At 40.4% G+C, this 17,498-nt stretch overlaps 1 long non-coding RNA gene across 1 annotated transcript in view; it reads right to left on the bottom strand.

The window, feature by feature from the left end:
• Positions 1-16,952, bottom strand: part of LOC136310997 (uncharacterized) — a 77,179-nt gene extending 60,227 nt beyond the window's left edge. The window contains exon 1 of the long non-coding RNA XR_010726648.1: positions 16,764-16,952. This is a non-coding gene — a long non-coding RNA (uncharacterized lncRNA). The remainder of the gene's footprint in view (positions 1-16,763) is intronic.
• Positions 16,953-17,498: the final 546 nt, after the last annotated feature.

Genomic DNA, 17,498 nt, shown 5'->3' with positions numbered 1-17,498 from the left:
GTAGATCCCTGGGCTTAAAGTCCTAAAGGATTATGACACAGTAATTCTTCCCCATATAGACTTAGGTCCCTCAAAAACACCCCAGGAAGCACTACTTAAACCTTACACAGAAAAGAGAGGAAACTTCAGCAGACTAAGGTTGTATGTACACTTAGAAAAACACCTTTGTTCCTAAGTTTACTGAAACATCAACAAAGAACTTGAGATAGAAATAATATCCATATTGTCTTACTCATTTTACATGAATAATGTGAGTAATGTACAATTAAGTTACATTTACCATTCTTTGTTCACTGGAAATTTAATTGGCTATCCCTCTCTCAACATGTCAGCATTAGAGAGGTCTAATTGGTTTTATTTTGTTATAGATGTGTCTTCAAAAGGAATGTCTTTTTTCTTTTCATCTGGTGGTCTCTTCTTTTTTAAAAAATTTATTTTAATAAGAGAAAGGGAAGGAGAGAAACATCCATTTGTTGTTCCACTTATTTATACATTCATTGGTTGATTCTTGTATGTGCCCTGGCTGAGGATCAAACCCCACAATGTTACTGTATGGGGGGGGACAACACTCTAACCAACTGAGCTACCCAGCCAGGGCTGGGTGGGTCTCTTCTTAAATGTACCGTATACTCTATCTGTTAGAAATGTACTCTGTGCCCTGACTGGGTAGCTCATTTGGTTAGAGCGTTGTCCCCGTACGCCAAGGTTGTGGGTTTGATCCCGGGTCATGGCACATACAAGAATCAACCAATGAATGCATACATAAGTGGCACAACAAACAGATGCTTCTCTCTCTCTCTCTCTCCCTCTTCCTCTCTCTCCATAACCAATCAATTTTTTAAAATGCTTAAATCTAAACGTATCTTTAAAAAAAAAGCACTCTGCTTCAAAAAAACAAAGAAGTACAGCTGCTCAAGGCTTTTCCATCAGAATCCATGGACCTTCCAACTCGGCTCCTCCTGTCCTTAGTCACGTGATTTCCTTGCTGGCGGTTATAAGATGACCGGGGCCTCTGCAGCAGCAACACCCTCACAAGGCAGGAAGGAGAAAGAGCAAGCCGAAGAGCAACATTTTTTTCTTCTGGAGGCTGTTGACTGGAAGGAGGGGATATTCACCTAACATCTCTTTGGTTGGTGTGACATCACACCCTTAGCTGAGAGGGAATCAAGGCAGGCGAGGATTTTTCACATGATGGTATTCTCTGCCCTAAACGAACGAGCATTTCATTAGTCTGGAAGGAGGGGGAAATGGAATCCAGTAGATAGTTACCTGTATTTGCTACAAATATCGTCCTGAATGTGTAGCTATGGCTGTTAACTTCTACCACCTACTCCCCGTTTTCTCAGCTCTTGGATCTCTATTCATAGGCTTCCTCAGGCTTCGGTTCTTAGGCCCTCGGTTCCTTTCAATTACCTTCTCTCATCTTTCCAGTATTCCTGCCACTGCAGAAGCCTCTGTCACTTTCCTGTCAGCTCTCTCGGCCTTCTGTCCATGCCAATTCCTCTGTCCCCATCTTTTTCTGAGCATCGCTAACAAAAGCCGCTCCTGGTTCAAAACCCCTTTGTTAGCCAAAACATTTCCAGAGATACTTTCCCGTTTACCCTCTTCTAAGCCTCTCATTAAACATCAGCTAAGAATCGGACTTTTTTTTTTTTATCTGTAAAATTTTACACCTACAATATTGGTGTGAGCTTGCTGACAATGGGGGGCGGCACTCAGGTAGGTCTTTGGTTATTGATTGAAAGGCATGAGCTCGGGTGACTCAAAGGTACATTACTCCGCCAAAGAGGCAGAGTCTTAGTGAAACCAGGAAGGAAGAGGAGAGTCTCAGACTCTGGCAGGAGAGGCAGCGTGGAGACTGGAGAATGTCTGCCTTTGCAGCACTTCCGATCAGGCTGCAGTGCTTTGCGGATGTACTGATGAGATTGTGAAGAGAGAGCACATACCTTGAGTTCTGAATCTACTGGGAGCACTCGCTGGGCGCAGGAAGGGGTGGGTGGCTCAGATGCTGAAGCGGACAGCCAGATGCATTCCGAAATAAAGATGTAAAGTCAGCATACAAGCACCTCGCAGCCACCGACAGCAGCTCGGGCAGTCTGGGAGCATTCCAAACAACTTTGCTCCCCAGAGCAAGCTCACAGCCCAGTCCGGCAGCGTGGGGCCTGAGGCTGCCACTGTTTGAGACAGACTTCCTTCTAGGGGGATGCAGGCTGTGTTTTGGCGGCGAGACTGACTTTGAATTCAGACCATCTCTCTAGCTGCACAACTCTAACAAATGTACACTTTAATAAAATGCTATATACACGTAAGGATTTTCCACACCACCTGCAACTTCTCATGAGAGACGGTGAAACTGGACTTGGTGCCCTGTTGGAATGTGAAAACATGTAATAACTGGACAGAAGAAATAGTAAAGGAGAGGGATAGGCTGAGATGCTGGGTGTGGGAGCCAGCATTCTGAAACAAGTCAAATTACCCATGAAGGAGGGCAAGAAGCCATCCTTGGCAAAGGGACGCACAGGGGTGTCAACTGGAAGATCACTGGAGCGCAGGTGAAATGACACTGAGCTAACACCCTGGACACAGACGTGCTGAGCCTTCCAGATCCAACAGCTTATGATGAGAATGCCTACTTATAATTTTATATTCAACATGTACTCTTACAATTTAGACAGAGAGATTACATTTGTTTGATTTGAGCAACAGTGATTATGTAACGCGCCAGCTTTTCGCATTGTTCTTTAATATGCATAATGTTCTATCAAATCCTAGAAGGCATAGTTTAAAATGACAGGCAAATGGATGCCTTCATTAGGTTTCAGTTACATTTAGATCAGGGCAGTGGGCTCTGCATTGATTGAGTTCCTGCTCTCGGAACACAAGCACCATATGTGTGAAAGGTTGTGCTGACAGTCTGGGTATTGAGCCCTGGTCTTGAACTTCAGGGCCACTGGCATCTTTTGTTCTCAAAGTATGTTCTTGAAAACTCCTGGAGGAGAAAAATACTTTCTTGGTAGTAATAACTATAAAATCAAAGATAATTATTTCTTATTAGCATATTGAATTAATAAAAGCACAGAAAGGTATTGTATAGCCATATAAAAACATAATAATAGTCTTTGCCTATAGTTTTTATTCAAAGATATTCAAGAAATAAGGTCATTTTACTAGGAAATAACTATAAGACATCAGTTTCTAGACCTTCTTTCAGTTAATTTTAGAGAGAGAGGAAGGGAGATAGAAGCATCAATTTATTGTCCCACTTCATTTATACACTCATGAATTCTTTTTTTTATTATTATTTTTTTACAGGGACAGAGAGAAGTCAGAGAGAGGGATAGACAGACAGGAATGGAGAGAGATGAGAAGCATCAATCATCAGTTTTTCGTTGCGACACCTTAGTTGTTCATTGATTGCTTTCTCATATGTGCCTTGACCGTGGGCCTTCAGCAGACAGAGTAATAATCCCTTGCTGGAGCCAGCGACCTTTAGTCCAAGCTGGTGAGCTTTTTGCTCAAGACAGATAAGCCTGCGCTCAAGCTGGCGACCTCGGGTCTCGAACCTGGGTCCTCTGCATCCCAATCCAATGCTCTATCTTCTGCGCCACCGCCTGGACAGGCCCATGGGTTGACTTTTGTATGTGCGCTGACTGGGGATCAAACCCCAGTCATACAAGCTTGGTATATCGTGATGATGCTCTAGTCAACTGAGCTACCTGGCCAGGGCCTCCTAGACCGTTTTTGATGTATAAAAGTGAGAAGTTCTAAAAGTCACATAATCTTCATTTGCTGTCTTTGCCATTTGTAGGATATGCTATTCAAGTTCACTAGAAGTTCCCAAGCCTTTTAGCTAAAACACCCTCCCTCCTTCCCTTCAGGTTTATCCCGTCCCATCATCCACTTTCCCTCTGTCCTCTTTTCCTCTGGTCCCTTTCATCTCTCCTCTGTCTCAATTCTGTTTCTCATTTCACATTGTTCATTGGATTCCTCAAATGAGTGAGGTCGTATGATATTTTTCTTTTTCTGCCTGGCTTATTTCACAACATAATAGTTACCATGTCCTTCCATGTTGTCACAAAAGGTAAGATTTCCTTCTTTTTCATGGCCCTATAGTATTCCATTATGTATATGTACCACTACTTTTTAATCTATTTGTCCACTGATGGACACTTGGGCTGTTTCCAGATCTTCGCTATTGTGAACAATGCTGCCATAAACATGAGAGTGCATTTCTCCTTTTGAAACAATGCTATGGTGTTCTTGGGGTCCTAAAATTGGGATAGCTGGGTCAAAAGGCAGTTCAATTTTTAATTTTTTGAGGAATCTCCATACTGTTCTCCACAGTGACTGCACCAGTCTGCATTCCCACCAACAGTGCAGGAGGGTTCCCTTTTCTCCACATCCTCGCCAGCACTTAACTCTGTGTTGTTTTGTTGATAAGCGCCATTCTGACTGGTGTGAGGTGATATCTCATTGTGGTTGTAATTTGCATTTCTCTAATGATTGGGAATATTGAGCTTTTTTTCATATGCCTATTGGCTATCTATATGTCCTCTTTGGAGAAATGTTTATTCATATCTTTTGCCCATTTTTTGATTGGATTGTTTATCTTCCTGATGTTGAGTTTTACAAGTTCTTTATAAATTTTGTTTATTAACACCTTATCAGACGTATTGTCGAATATGTTCTCCCATTGTATGGTTTGTCTTATTATTCTGTTCTTATTGTCTTTAGCTGTGCTAAAGCTTTTTAGTTTGATATAGTCCCATTTGTTTATCCTGACTTTTATTTCACTTGCCTTTGGAGATAAATCAGCAAATATATTTCTGTGAGAGATGTTGGAGAGCTTACTGCCTATGTTTTCTTCTAAGATGCTTATGGTTTCACGGCTTACATTTAAGTCTTTTATCCATTTTGAATTTATTTTTGTGAATGGTATAAGTTGGTGGTCTAATTTCATTTTTTGCAGGTAGCTGTCCAATTTTCCCAACACCATTTGTTAAAGAGGCTGTCTTTACTCCATTGTATGCTCTTACCTCCTTTGTCAAATATCAGTTGTCCATAAAAGTGGGGGTTTATTTCTGGGTTCTCTGTTCTGTTCCATTGATCTATATGCTTGTTCTTATGCCAGTATCAAGCTGTTTTGAGTACAATGACCTTGTAGTATAACTTGATATCAGGAAGTGTGATACCTCCCACTTTATTCTTCCTTTTCAAGGTTGCTGAGGCTATTCATGTTCTTTTATGGTTCCATATAAAATTTTGGAATATGTGTTCTATATCTTTGAAGTATGTCATTGGTATTTTAATTGGTATTGCATTGAATTTATAAATTGCTCTGGGTAATATAGACATTTTAATAATGTTTATTCTTCCTAACCATGAGCATGGTATATGCTTCCACTTGTTTGTTTCTTCCTCGATTTCTTTTATCAATGTTTTACAATTTTTCGAGTACAAGTCTTTAATCTCCTTGGTTAAATTTACTCCTAGGTACTTCATTTTTTTGGTTGCAATATTTAAAGGGATTGTTTCCTTAATTTCTCTTTCTGACTGTTCATTGTTGGTGTATAAAAATGCCTCTGATTTCTGTGTATTAATTTTATTCCCTGTCACCTTGCTGAATTCATTTATCAGGTCGAGTTGTTTTTTGACTGAGACTTTAGGGTTTTCTATCATATCATCTGCAAATAATGATAGTTTTATTTCTTCTTTTTTAATTTGGATGCCTTTTATTTCTTCTTCTTGTCCGGTTGCTGTGGCTAATACTTCCAGGACAATGTTGAATAAGAGTGGTGAAAGGGGACACCCCTGCTTTGTTCCTGATCTTAAGGGGACTGCTTTTAATTTTTGCCCATTGAGTATGATGTCAGTTGTGGGTTTGTCATAGATGACCTTTATCATGTTGAGGTATGTTCCCTGTATTCCCACTTTGTTGAGAGTTTTGATCATGAATGGGTGCTGAATTTTATCGAGTGCTTTTTCTGCATCTATTAAAATTATTATGTGGTTTTTCTTCTTCTTTTTGTTTACGTGATGAATCACATTGATTGATTTGTACCCGCCTGATATGTACCAACATATTTATTGTACCAGCCTTGTCTCCCCAAAATAAATCTCACTTGATCATGGTGTATAATTTTTTTCATATATTGCTGGATCCAGTTGGCTAATAGTTTGTTGAGGATTTTAGCATCTAAATTCATCAGGGATATTGGCCTATAATTTTCTTTCTTTGTGTTGTCTTTGCCTAGTTTTGAATCAGAATTATGCTCACCTCATAAAAGGAGCTTGGAAGTCTTCCTTGCTCTTGATTTTTTGAGATAGCTTGAGAAGGATAGGAGTTCTTCTTTGATTATTTGGTAGAATTCACTTGTGAAGCCATTGGACCCTGGGCTTTTGTTTGTTGGGAGTTTTTTGATAACTGTTTTGATCTCATTTGTTATAATTGGTCTGTTTAGGTTTTTCTGATTCTTCCTGATTGATTTTTAAAATATTATGTTTCAAGGGATTTGTCCATTTTATCTAGGTTGTCTAATTTTTTGGCATACAGTTTTTCATAGTATTTTCTTACAATCCTTTGTATTTCTGTTGTATCAGTTGTTATTTCTCCACTCTCATTTCTAATTTTATTTATTTGAGTCCTCTCTCTTTTTTTTCCTGGTGAGTCTAGTTAAAGGTTCATCAATCTTGTTTACTTTTTCAAAGAACCAGCTCCTTGTTTCATTGATCCTCTGTATTGTTTCTTTAGCTACTATGTCATTTATTTCTGCTCTGACCTTTATTATTTTCTTCCTTCTACTACCTCTGGGCTTTACTTGCTGTTCTTTTTCTAGTTCTTTTAGATGCAGGTATGTTTATTTGAGCTTTTTCTAGCTTCTTAAGGTATGCTTGTAATGCTATGAACTTCCCTCTCAGTACTGCTTTTGCTGTGTCCCATAAATTTTGAGTTGTTGTATACTCATTATCATTTGTTTCTAGGAATTTTTTTATTTCTTCTTTGATCTCATTGGTAACCCATTTGTTATTTAATAACATGCCATTTAGTTTCCAAGTGTTTGAGCATTTTTCAGTTTTCCTCTTGTGGTTGATTTCTAATTTCATGCCATTGTGATCAGAGAAAATGCTTGATATTATTTCAATCTTCTTAAATTTGTTGAGACTGCTTTTGTGCCCTAACATGTGGTCTATCCTAGAAAATGTACCATGAGCACTTGAAAAGAATGTATATTCTGCTGCTTTAGGGTGAAAGATTCTGAAGATATCTATTAAATTGAGTTAATCTAGTGTGTCTTTAAGTCTGCTATTTCTTTGTTAATTTTCTTTCTTGAGGATCTATCTAGTGATGTTAGTGGGGTATTGAAATTCCCTGCTATTATAGTATTGCTGTTGATCTCGCCCTTTAAATCCATCAAAGTCTGCTTTATATATTTAGGTGCTCCTATATTAGGTGCGTAGATATTTATAATGGTTATATCCTCCTATTGGATTGTTCCCTTTATTATGTAGTGGCCTTCTTTATCTCTTACTATAGCCTTTGTTTTAAAGTCCATTTTGTCTGATATAAGTATTGCTACCCCAGCTCTTTTTTCATTTTCATTTGCGTGAAATATTTTTTTCCATCCTTTTACCTTCAGTCTGTGTGCATCTTTTGTTTTAAGGTGTGTCTCTTATAGACAGCATATGTATGGGTCCTGTTTTCTTATCCATGCAGCTACCCTATGTCTTTTGATTGGATCATTTTATCCATTTACATTTAAGGTTATTGATATGTAGTTGTTTATTGCCATTTTATTCTTTAAAGCTGTATTCCTTTTTTGCTATATTCTTTCCCCCTGTGATCTGTTTACAACAGGCCCCTTAACATTTCTTGCAGCATTGGTTTGGTTGTAATGAATTTCTTGAGTTGTTTTTTGTTTTTGTTTTTTTGTCTGGGAAGCTTTTTATTTCTCCTTCAATTTTAAATGATATCCTTGCTGGATAAAATAGTCTTGGTGTAGGTTCTTGTTCTGTATTACTTTAAATATTTCTTGCCATTCCCTTCTGGACTCAAGTGTTTCTGTTGAGAAGTTGGATGTCATCTTTATGGGGGCTCCTTTGTAGGTTGGTAGACTTTTTTTCTCTAGCAGCTCTTAATATTTTCTCTTTATCTTTTAGCTTTGGTATTTTCGTTATGATGTGTCTTGGTGTAGATTTCTTTAGGTTTCTCTTTAATGGAACTTTCAGTGCTTCTTGAACTTGTATGACTTTTCCCTGCATCAATTTAGGGAAGTTTACAGCTATTATTTGATTGAACAAAGTCTCTATCCCTTGTTCTTTGTCTTCTTCTTCAGGAACCCCTGTCATGCAGTTGTTATTTCTCTTCATGTTGTCACAGAGCTCTCTTAGAGTTTCCTCAGACTTTTGAATTCTCTTTTCTTTTGCTGCTCTGCTTCCGTGACTTTGTTTCTCTTGTCCTCTAACTCGCTGATCTGATCTTCAGCTTCATCCATCCTGCTTTTAATTCCTTTCATTGTGGTGTTCATTTCTGATATTGTATTGTCATTTCTGACTGATTCTTTTTTATTATTTCAATGTCCTTTTTTATACTTGCTATCTCTTTATTTAGTTGTTTGTTATGACCATCTATTGTTCTAAGATCTTTGAGCATCCTAACAATCATTATTTTAAACTCTGTATCTGGTAATTTGGTTATATCTGACTCATTCAAGTTTTTTCCTAGTGATTTCTCTTGATTCATTTGGGTTGCATTTCTGTCTCCCCATTTTGTCTGTATATAAGAAGGATGTGGCCACTGGAGTCCAATGGGTGTGGCCTCTGTGTTCCGTAGGTGGTCTGTCTGCAAGCCCACCACTCCCTCTGCCGCTGTCTCAGGCGTTCAGGTATGGGTGTTGCCGGCACTGGCCGGTTGTAGCTGTCACTGAGGTTTCCGCCTTTCCTCCACCATTAATTTATATTTAAACAAAACTTTTACACTTGTCCATCAAAAAATAACTCCATAATTCTAGGAAATCTTCCTTGGAAGATTACCAGTATCTTTTTCTAGGTTCTTGGCAGTTCTTGAACTCTGGCCTGTTCTGTGTATGCCTCAAGCCCTTTTCCTAGCTGGGCCAAGAGTACAGATCCAGGCCTGCTTAAAGTTCAGGTTTAAAGAACACACAACCCTGAAAAGAATAGTTTTAATCCAATACGGAAACGGGTCTCATGTTACCCTTCTGCTTGTATGCCCTTTATTCTAAGCTTCCTGACGGCTCAGTCTCCAGGCAGTGCTGGCCTATAATCAGTACTTAGTAAATACATTCATTCAAAAAGTGAGTTAATCTTATCTTTTCCTGTAGCTAGAACCTCACTCATTGTAAATAAAATGTAAAGCTCAAACAGTGGATGAAAGCCTATATCAGCCATTTCCCATCTTTAAGAAAAGGAAGCTAACAAGGGCATGGGTGGGGTGGGGTGAGGCAGCTGGTAGGTGGAAGCTGCTCATAACTAAGCAAGGTCACTGCCTGGAGGCAGCTTTGCCCAACCTACTGCAGTTCTGGTTCATTTTGTATCTCTAGGGCCACATAGTTAGGGGATACTTCCTATAGGGGCAAGACTGTTCTGAACAGTTTGGGTCAGATAACTATTCAGACAACCAACATTTATGATTATATCATAGGTTCAAGGCCTTGTCCTGGCCATGGTAGGAAATGCAAAGATACAGACTACATCCCAGCCTTCTTAGAGTTGCCAATCTAGCTATTAAAAGAAATGAGGCTTATACTAAATGGTTCTAACAATGCCATGAGAGGTACAGAAAGGAGGGGTAAAATTTCCACAGGGCCATTTGAACTGAGCCGGAGAGACTGGGAAGACTGGGACAATTAGAGATAAAGAAGGACTTGTGGAGGGTACAAAGACAATGAAACAGACCAGAAAGGAAACACCACAGGGGCCACTGGGTAGTAAAGAGGCCAGCAACAATGTCGTCATGAAGCACATCTGTAAAGCCAGTAGCCACGGCCACCATCACAGCCACCTGGCCCATGCTGGTTCGCATTTGATTCAGACAGACGGTAATGAACAACAGAGCCAAAAACTGGTGGGTCATTAGCTTTAATCCTAGCTTGCACCTTGCAGGCAAGAAATACACACAAGAAAGGGGAAAACACTTCCCTTTCCATTCAGGGCTCCCAAAGCCACTGATTTATCCAAGTTTCCTAGAATCAAAGGTTTGTACCTCACCAGCCTTATTCACCTCTGTTCCCCATCTCCTTCTCTCTGCACAAATTCTGCACAAACTGGCTTCTCCTTCATCATTCTGCCATCTTGGCTGCTTCTCCTCTCCTCCATGTGGCATTTCTCTGCTCTCCTCTAGCATGGGCTCCTCTGCCCCATTTTATAGTGTAGAAATCAAAATCTTTAATCCAATATACAAACAAGGAAGTCTCTAATACAAAGTCACTTATCTCAGGCATAATGGGATTCTTCATGAAAGTGCACCACCCCCCATCAGGCAACAGTCAAGGGTGTGGGGAGAAGCTTAGTTTTGGAAAAATCTTAGTATTAAAAGGACAGGAAAGGCTGCCTTAGGCTATAAGGACCCTGCCTGCTTACAGCCTGTCCCCCACACCCAATGCGAACTGTAAGCAAGCAAACATATATATCATATTTACAAACTTATCTGACCAACAACATCCCTCCATCAAGGAGTAAAGGGGCCCCCAGTTCCCTGAAACTCAGTGTCTCCATCTACATACTGTGAGGAATGAACAATACTGGAAGTGGGGAAATACAGTAATAAGTTGTTATTTCCCCCCAAATGCCTCCAAAAACGCATTGTCAACTATGCTTTAACAGAGAAAATATGTCAGTTCTAGTGTTTGGCAGGGGACCATCCCAGATTCAGGAAAACATCTTCAGTTCATTATAAGAAATTTCTTTCCTCCTACATGGTCAAGTAGCCCTTTTGATGTTGGATCAGTTATAGAAAACTGATGAATCCTTTATTTGTTCACTGTTTGTTTTCCAGCTTAAAGTTTTCCCAAGGTAAGAACCATCTGATGGGGAATCTTGAAACACAGATTTTTATTTTTTCAAAAGAAGAATTATTTTTTTTTAAATTAAATGTATTGGGTGCCATTAGTTAATAACATTATATAAGTTTCAGGTGTACAATTCTATTGTGGTAAGGTACCAAAAAGTTGCAAAATTAATATTGATATTTTAGGAAGAAAGGTCAGGCTTTCTGTCCTGTCCTTTCCTTGGGGAGGGGACGGAAAAGAATGTAGAAGCTTCCTGACTTATAAGGACAATGGCTCATTTAGTTTTAACTATAGAATAAAGCTTGTCTGAGGAACCTCTTCTCTCCTACAATAAGAGACAGAATTTACATACTACCCTACATTTATTTTGGCTCTTCCTCCCTTCCTGGAATCCTGAGAGTAACATATTTCTAGGCAAAGGAGTGGAGATAGACACTAAAAGATTTGTAAATGTCTTTCATTGTATTACCTTGAAAATTTTAATGTTCTTATGAATCCCCTAAACAAATGTTATAAGCTTGTGTCATGATGTCATGCTCCCCCCAACCTGTATGTGGTCAAAAGGTATATAACCAGCCTCTGAGATGTATTTGGCATGCATGATATGGGTCTGCAATGCCCCATGTTAGTCATATGCAGCCAGCATATTAATAAATTTCCTCCTGTTTTTTTTTTTTTTTTTTTTTTACAGAAACAGAGAGAGAGAGTCAGAGAGAGGAATAAATAGGGACAGACAGATAGGAATGGAGAGAGATGAGAAGCATCAATTATCAGTTTTTCATTGAGACACCTTAGTTGTTCATTGATGACTTTCTCATATGTTCCTTGACCGCAGGGCTACAGCAGACCGAGTAACCCCTTGCTCAAGCCAGCGACTTTGAGTCCAAGCTGGTGAGCTTTTTGCTCAAACCAGATGAGCCCGCGCTCAAGCTGGCGACCTCAGGATCTCGAACCTGGGTCCTTCACGTCCCAGTTCAACACTCTATCCACTGTGCCACCACCTGGTCAGGCAATAAATTTCCTCCTTTTAATAAAACCCTTCAAAATTCATCTGGACTTGGTGTCTTTACATAAACCCACGAAAGTGAGGTACAGTTGCTTTACAACACTATAATATATCTTCTATATATTGTATTGTGTGCTCACCACTCAAAGTCTAGTTTCCTTCTGTCAACATATATTTGATACCTTTTACCCTCTTCATCCTCCTTCCTCCAGCCCCCCTCTGATAACCATCATACTGTTGTCTGTGAGTTTGTTTATTTTGTTGCTTTAATTATTTAGTTCTTAAGGCCATTTCATTCTTTGGAACCAGAGAAGCTACTAAAAGCAGCCATTTCAAAATATTTTAATTTGTTATATAAGGTTTGCTTGCTTGTCGGTTTGTTCCTATCCTCAAACCAGCTCTGAAAAGTTTAAACGGTACTGACTGATTTGGAATATCTTGAATGCGATGTGTAGGATCAGAGTATGTTCCTGCATAGCCCATATGTCTGAGCTGGGAAGAGGTCTTCTTGCTCTAAAACAAGAAGGATCCCAGAGTGACCATTGGTGCCCCTGAGTGATATCCTTGAAGGGAACATCTAGGCTTACTGGCAATGGGGAAATAGCAGCAACTTTTGACCAAGTTTGATCTCATTTACATTTTAAAGAAATTTCTGCAATTTCTCTTGTTAGCTATTGTGAACCAGAATTCCTGATGTGCCCAGGATTAGACAGGAAATAACCTGACCAGACAGACATTTCTTTGTACATTTAGCAAGATGATGATTCTTTTTGTAAAGCACTGAAAGGGACTATGAACAGGGGAAGGTGAAAGAAAGAGTTCTAAAACCTTGTGCTTCTAGGTATTAACATAGCGAATGCAGAGTAAATGCCCACATACTGCACATATTGCACAATATCAGAGTTATGTTTCCTTGTCTCAAGGACATTAAGTTCTAATTACATGAGAGGAATCTACAATGTACACTTTTTAAAAATTTTAATTGGCAGCATGTTATTTGCTGAGGGTAAATAATTACCTTCCTGTTCCATGTAATCTTCATAGGGAAGATATGTTTGATGTTGGTTTTAAAGAAGATTGATTTGGTCATTGTGAGGAATGAACTTGGGAGAAAGAGAACAGAAATACAGAGTTGGCTCTGGAATTACTTAACTCTGTGACCTTTAGAACAGTATTTTGCTTTTCTGTGTTTTGGGCCCCATCTGAGAGAATGAGTTGATGGTATGTTCCAATTGCCTCGCAAATACCAGTTCCCAAGAAGCTGTCTGTCTTCTGGGTCCCTCGAGATCTTGCATTTGACATTGGATGGACACTTCCCATTGTGTTTATAGCGTTGGGCCCTAGGTGATGGATAGGACAATGAACAAAAGGGAGAGGCTACCCTCTTCAGGGAGCTCACATACAATTTTCTATGGATGGGATCATTTCCAAATGGGAAACAGCAGAACCAACTCTAGGGGTAATGATGAAGATACAACACATTCTAAAATGAGAAGCCTGGAAGGTTTCTTTTAGACAAAAAGATTGTGTCCCTGCATATAGTATTAGGGCATATTCTGATATGTGGAATTCACATATTCATGAAAAGTTGTATAAACCGATTATAGTGAGCACTGAGACCCTGGGAGCTACTACCCTTTAGCGGGTTCCTTGTAATTAAAGTGAAAAATAGTGCCATCTTGGCTGCCTCTCCCACCCTGCACAACTCCCCATATGCCCATTACTTCCCAGTGCATATGCAAATAGGATCTCTCGATTGGAGTGGGGTGTTTTTTTTTTAAACAAAATACTTGTTGACATGTTTTCTCCAAGTTATTTCCTTTCTTACTATTTTCTGATATTTACCAACATTCCCATCGGAAGTATGGTAACAGGTGAGGAATACAATATGCTTTGTAGCACAGTAAAATGAAAAAAGCATGGGCCAGTTAGAAGCAGCTCCATCATTTTCTGGATAGGTGTGACCAGCGTACTTAGACTTCAGTGCACAAAGAATCAGGTCATTGTTAAAAATGTGAGTAACCCAAGCCCCTTACCAGAAGTTCTGATTTGCATTCTAAACCCTGTGTACAGTTTGAAATGCTTTCAGCTGCATGTAACAAAATACCCAATAACAATCTAATTATCTCTCACAGTAAGTCTCCTAGTAATGGTTCCAGGGTTGGTGCAGTTCGATGACGTCATCAGCGTCCCAGCCTCCTTCCTGTCCTACCTCCTCAGCACGTTAGCTTTCCAGACGTCTCACCTCATGGCCACAGATCACTGCTGCTCTCAGTACCACGTCCTCTCACTGCCACGCTCAAGGAGTAACCCCAGACAGCTCTCCCTGTGCACCCTCTTCTTTTTTCAGAAGCAAGTCTCTCCTAGAAACTCCCCATCTCGGGCAGTCTCCTTATATAGTTTTGGCCAGAACTGTTACTGGCAGCCTCTAGCTGCAAGGAGATGGGAAGGTACTTGGGACAGTACAATGGGATAATGCCACTAGAGTGGAAAACTGAGACAACTGTGTTTATCCTTTAGGCACAGAGTGCCCTGGCATAACTGGGTTTCTGTTGTGAACAAAAAACCAAGGGATGGCTGTTGGGAGACAGCCACTGACGTCTGTCTGGGCCCTGAGGGTTCTGAGGCAAGAATACACTTTCAACCAGTGGCTGTCAGACATCATCTGGGTGATATCAGAATTATCCAGGACACTGTGGAAAGTGGCAGAGCCTGGACCTCACTGATTCAGTGGATCGGAAGTGAGGCCTGAGCATCAAGGGGTTTTTTTTTAAGCTTTTGAGGTGATTCTGGTGTGCAGTTAGAAGAACTTATTGGACCAATCAATTTCTCTAAACACCAGTTAGCATCCAATGGAGATATTAGGGTAATAATCCTGTTTGTCATAGAGAATAGGTATTAGATTTGGTCTACATAGAGTTGAAAGTCAAGCCAGCACATAATAAGTACACAACACTTTTGGATCTCAGTCTACACTCCTCTTTGGCCAGGTTGGTTTTAGAGGCAGATTCTAGTTTCCTTTCTCCCCTCCCATTCCCTCCCCCCCTCCTCCTTTTCCTTTCCTTGCCTTTCTATTCTTTCCTTCCTTCCTCCTTTCCCCTCCCTCCCTCCTTCTCTCCCCCTTTCTTTATTCCTTTCTTTTCTCTTTTTCTTTCTTTCTTTCTCTCTCTCTCTCTTTCCTTCCTTCCTTCCTTCCTTCCTTCCTCCCTTCCTTCCTTCCTTTCTTCCTTCCTTCTTTCTAATAAGATTTATTTTTAACTTTATTGAGGAATAATCAACAAATATAATCATACATATTTGAAGTGTACAATGTGATGATTTGATAAACACATAGATGGTAAAATGATTAGCATATGTATCACCTTCCATATTTAATAGTTCTCTTTGTGTGTGGAGAGAATGCTTAAGATCTATCTAGTCTCAGTAACTTGCAAGTCTAAAATATGTTACTAACTATAGTCACCATGCTCTACATTAGATCCTTAGAACTCATTCTTCTTATATTTGAAAATGTGTACCTTTTTTACCTACATCACCCCATTTTCTCCTCTCCCAATACATTGGAAACTACCATTCTAGTCTCTCTATGAAATTGGCCTTACAATTCATTTAGCAAATAAAGCACATACTGTAATCCAATTAAAAGATGGGCAAAGACCTGATTAGACATATTTTGATTTTTGGGTTTTGTTTTGTTTATTTATTCAATGAGAGGAGAGGAAGCAGAGACGGACTCTGGCATGCACCCCAACCGGGACCCACCTGGCATGCCCACCAGGGGGCATGCTCTGCCCATCTGGGACCCTTGCTCAGTTGCAACTGGAGCCTTTTTAATGCCTGATATGGAGGCCATATAGCTATTAGCCATCCTCAGCACCTGAGGACAACTTGCTCCAATTGAGCCATGGCTGCAGGAGGGGAAGAGAGAGAAAGAGAGAAAAAAGCAAGAGGAGGAGGGGTTGAGAAGCAGACGGTCGCTTCTCCTTGTGTGCCCTGACCTGGAATTGAACCCGGGACATCCACACACCAGGCCAATGCTCTACCACTAAGCTAATCGGCCAGGGCTGACATATTTCTAAAGAAGACATACAATTGGGCAACAGGTACATGAAAAAGTGCTCAACATCACTAATCATCAGTGGAATATAAATCAAAACCACGGATACCACCTGACATCTAGTAGAATGGCTACTCTCAAAAAAAGGTAACATGTTGGTAACGTGGAGAAAAAGAAACCCTTATACACTATGGGAGGGAATGTAAAATGGTACAGCCATTATGGAAAACAGTGTCAGGTCATCGAAATATTAAGAACTGAACAACCATAGCCCTTGTAATCCCACAGCTGGGTGTCTGTCTGAAGGCACTGAAATCACTCTCTGGAAGAGATATATCTGCAAAGCTGTGCTCATGGCGGCATTCTTCACAATAGCCAAGGCACAGAAGCAACCTGAGTGCCCACTGACAAATAAACGGCTAAGGAAACGGTGGCGCACACCCCGAATTGGTTCAGAAAATTACTCTTTTGGAGCAGAGCATACCTGTCCAGTGTAATTTTTTAGTAGTTTTCATACAAGTATTGCTTTAGTCTTGTTTTCAATCTTTAAATTGGAAAAAATGTAAGTATTGAAAATCAAAGTACAAAGAGTGCAGAGAGTGGGAAGATCTGGACAATCGTGAAAATGAGAACAAAACCATAAAGGCCTAAAGACAGAAGTCACAGGTGAACTTACATGGTGACGCTTTTACAGTGCTCTTATAGTGGACACCGTGGGGTGTGATCCAGTCCCCCCTTCAGCTTCGAGGCACCCATTTCCCAGCTGCTGAGAGTGTCGGCAGCTGCAGGTGCTCAACTGAGTTTCTCTCGGGGAATTCCCCTCAGCTGAAAAGAGCTGGGTTGCCTATGATCGTGTCTATTTCCCGGTCCAGTGATGGGTAAACACTGCTGTGTAAAGGCCAGGCAGCCGGGGCCACAGTAGGACAAGACTGAAAAGTCAGCCCAGTTCCAGAGTTTCCCCGAGGGACTGGCTTAGGCCTTTGTTATGACAGCTTGACAGGTTCAACACCCTCTTCTGCACAAACCTGTTTCTCCCGCTTCCCTGTTGGTGTGAATCCCAGGGGCACCTGCCAAACACCTGCCTGCATGTTCACCTCCAGCCGGCAAGGACAGATGGCTCAGCAGAGGCCTCCAAAGTGGATGTGTATAGGCACAAATATGTGCGTCCCTGTGTTAAAATTTGCAAAAATAATAATGGGCAAGTGATGAAGCGGACTATAATATGACTGAAAACTAAATGTATTGGAATTTAAAATCCCATCATGAGTTTCAATTTTTCTTTTTAAAAGTCTCGATTTTCAGAAAAAAACAAGAACTGCAGGATTCCATACATTGGTGGGACATAAAAGTGAGACTAAGAGACATGGACAGGAGTGTGGTGGTTGGGGGGGGGGTAACGGAGAGAGGGGGG

This window comes from Saccopteryx bilineata, chromosome 7 (genome assembly GCF_036850765.1).
Source record: "Saccopteryx bilineata isolate mSacBil1 chromosome 7, mSacBil1_pri_phased_curated, whole genome shotgun sequence".
Lineage (NCBI taxonomy): Eukaryota > Metazoa > Chordata > Mammalia > Chiroptera > Emballonuridae > Saccopteryx > Saccopteryx bilineata.
The sequence above is the reverse complement of the archived record's forward strand: the minus strand, read 5'-3'. Positions and strand labels throughout refer to the sequence as shown.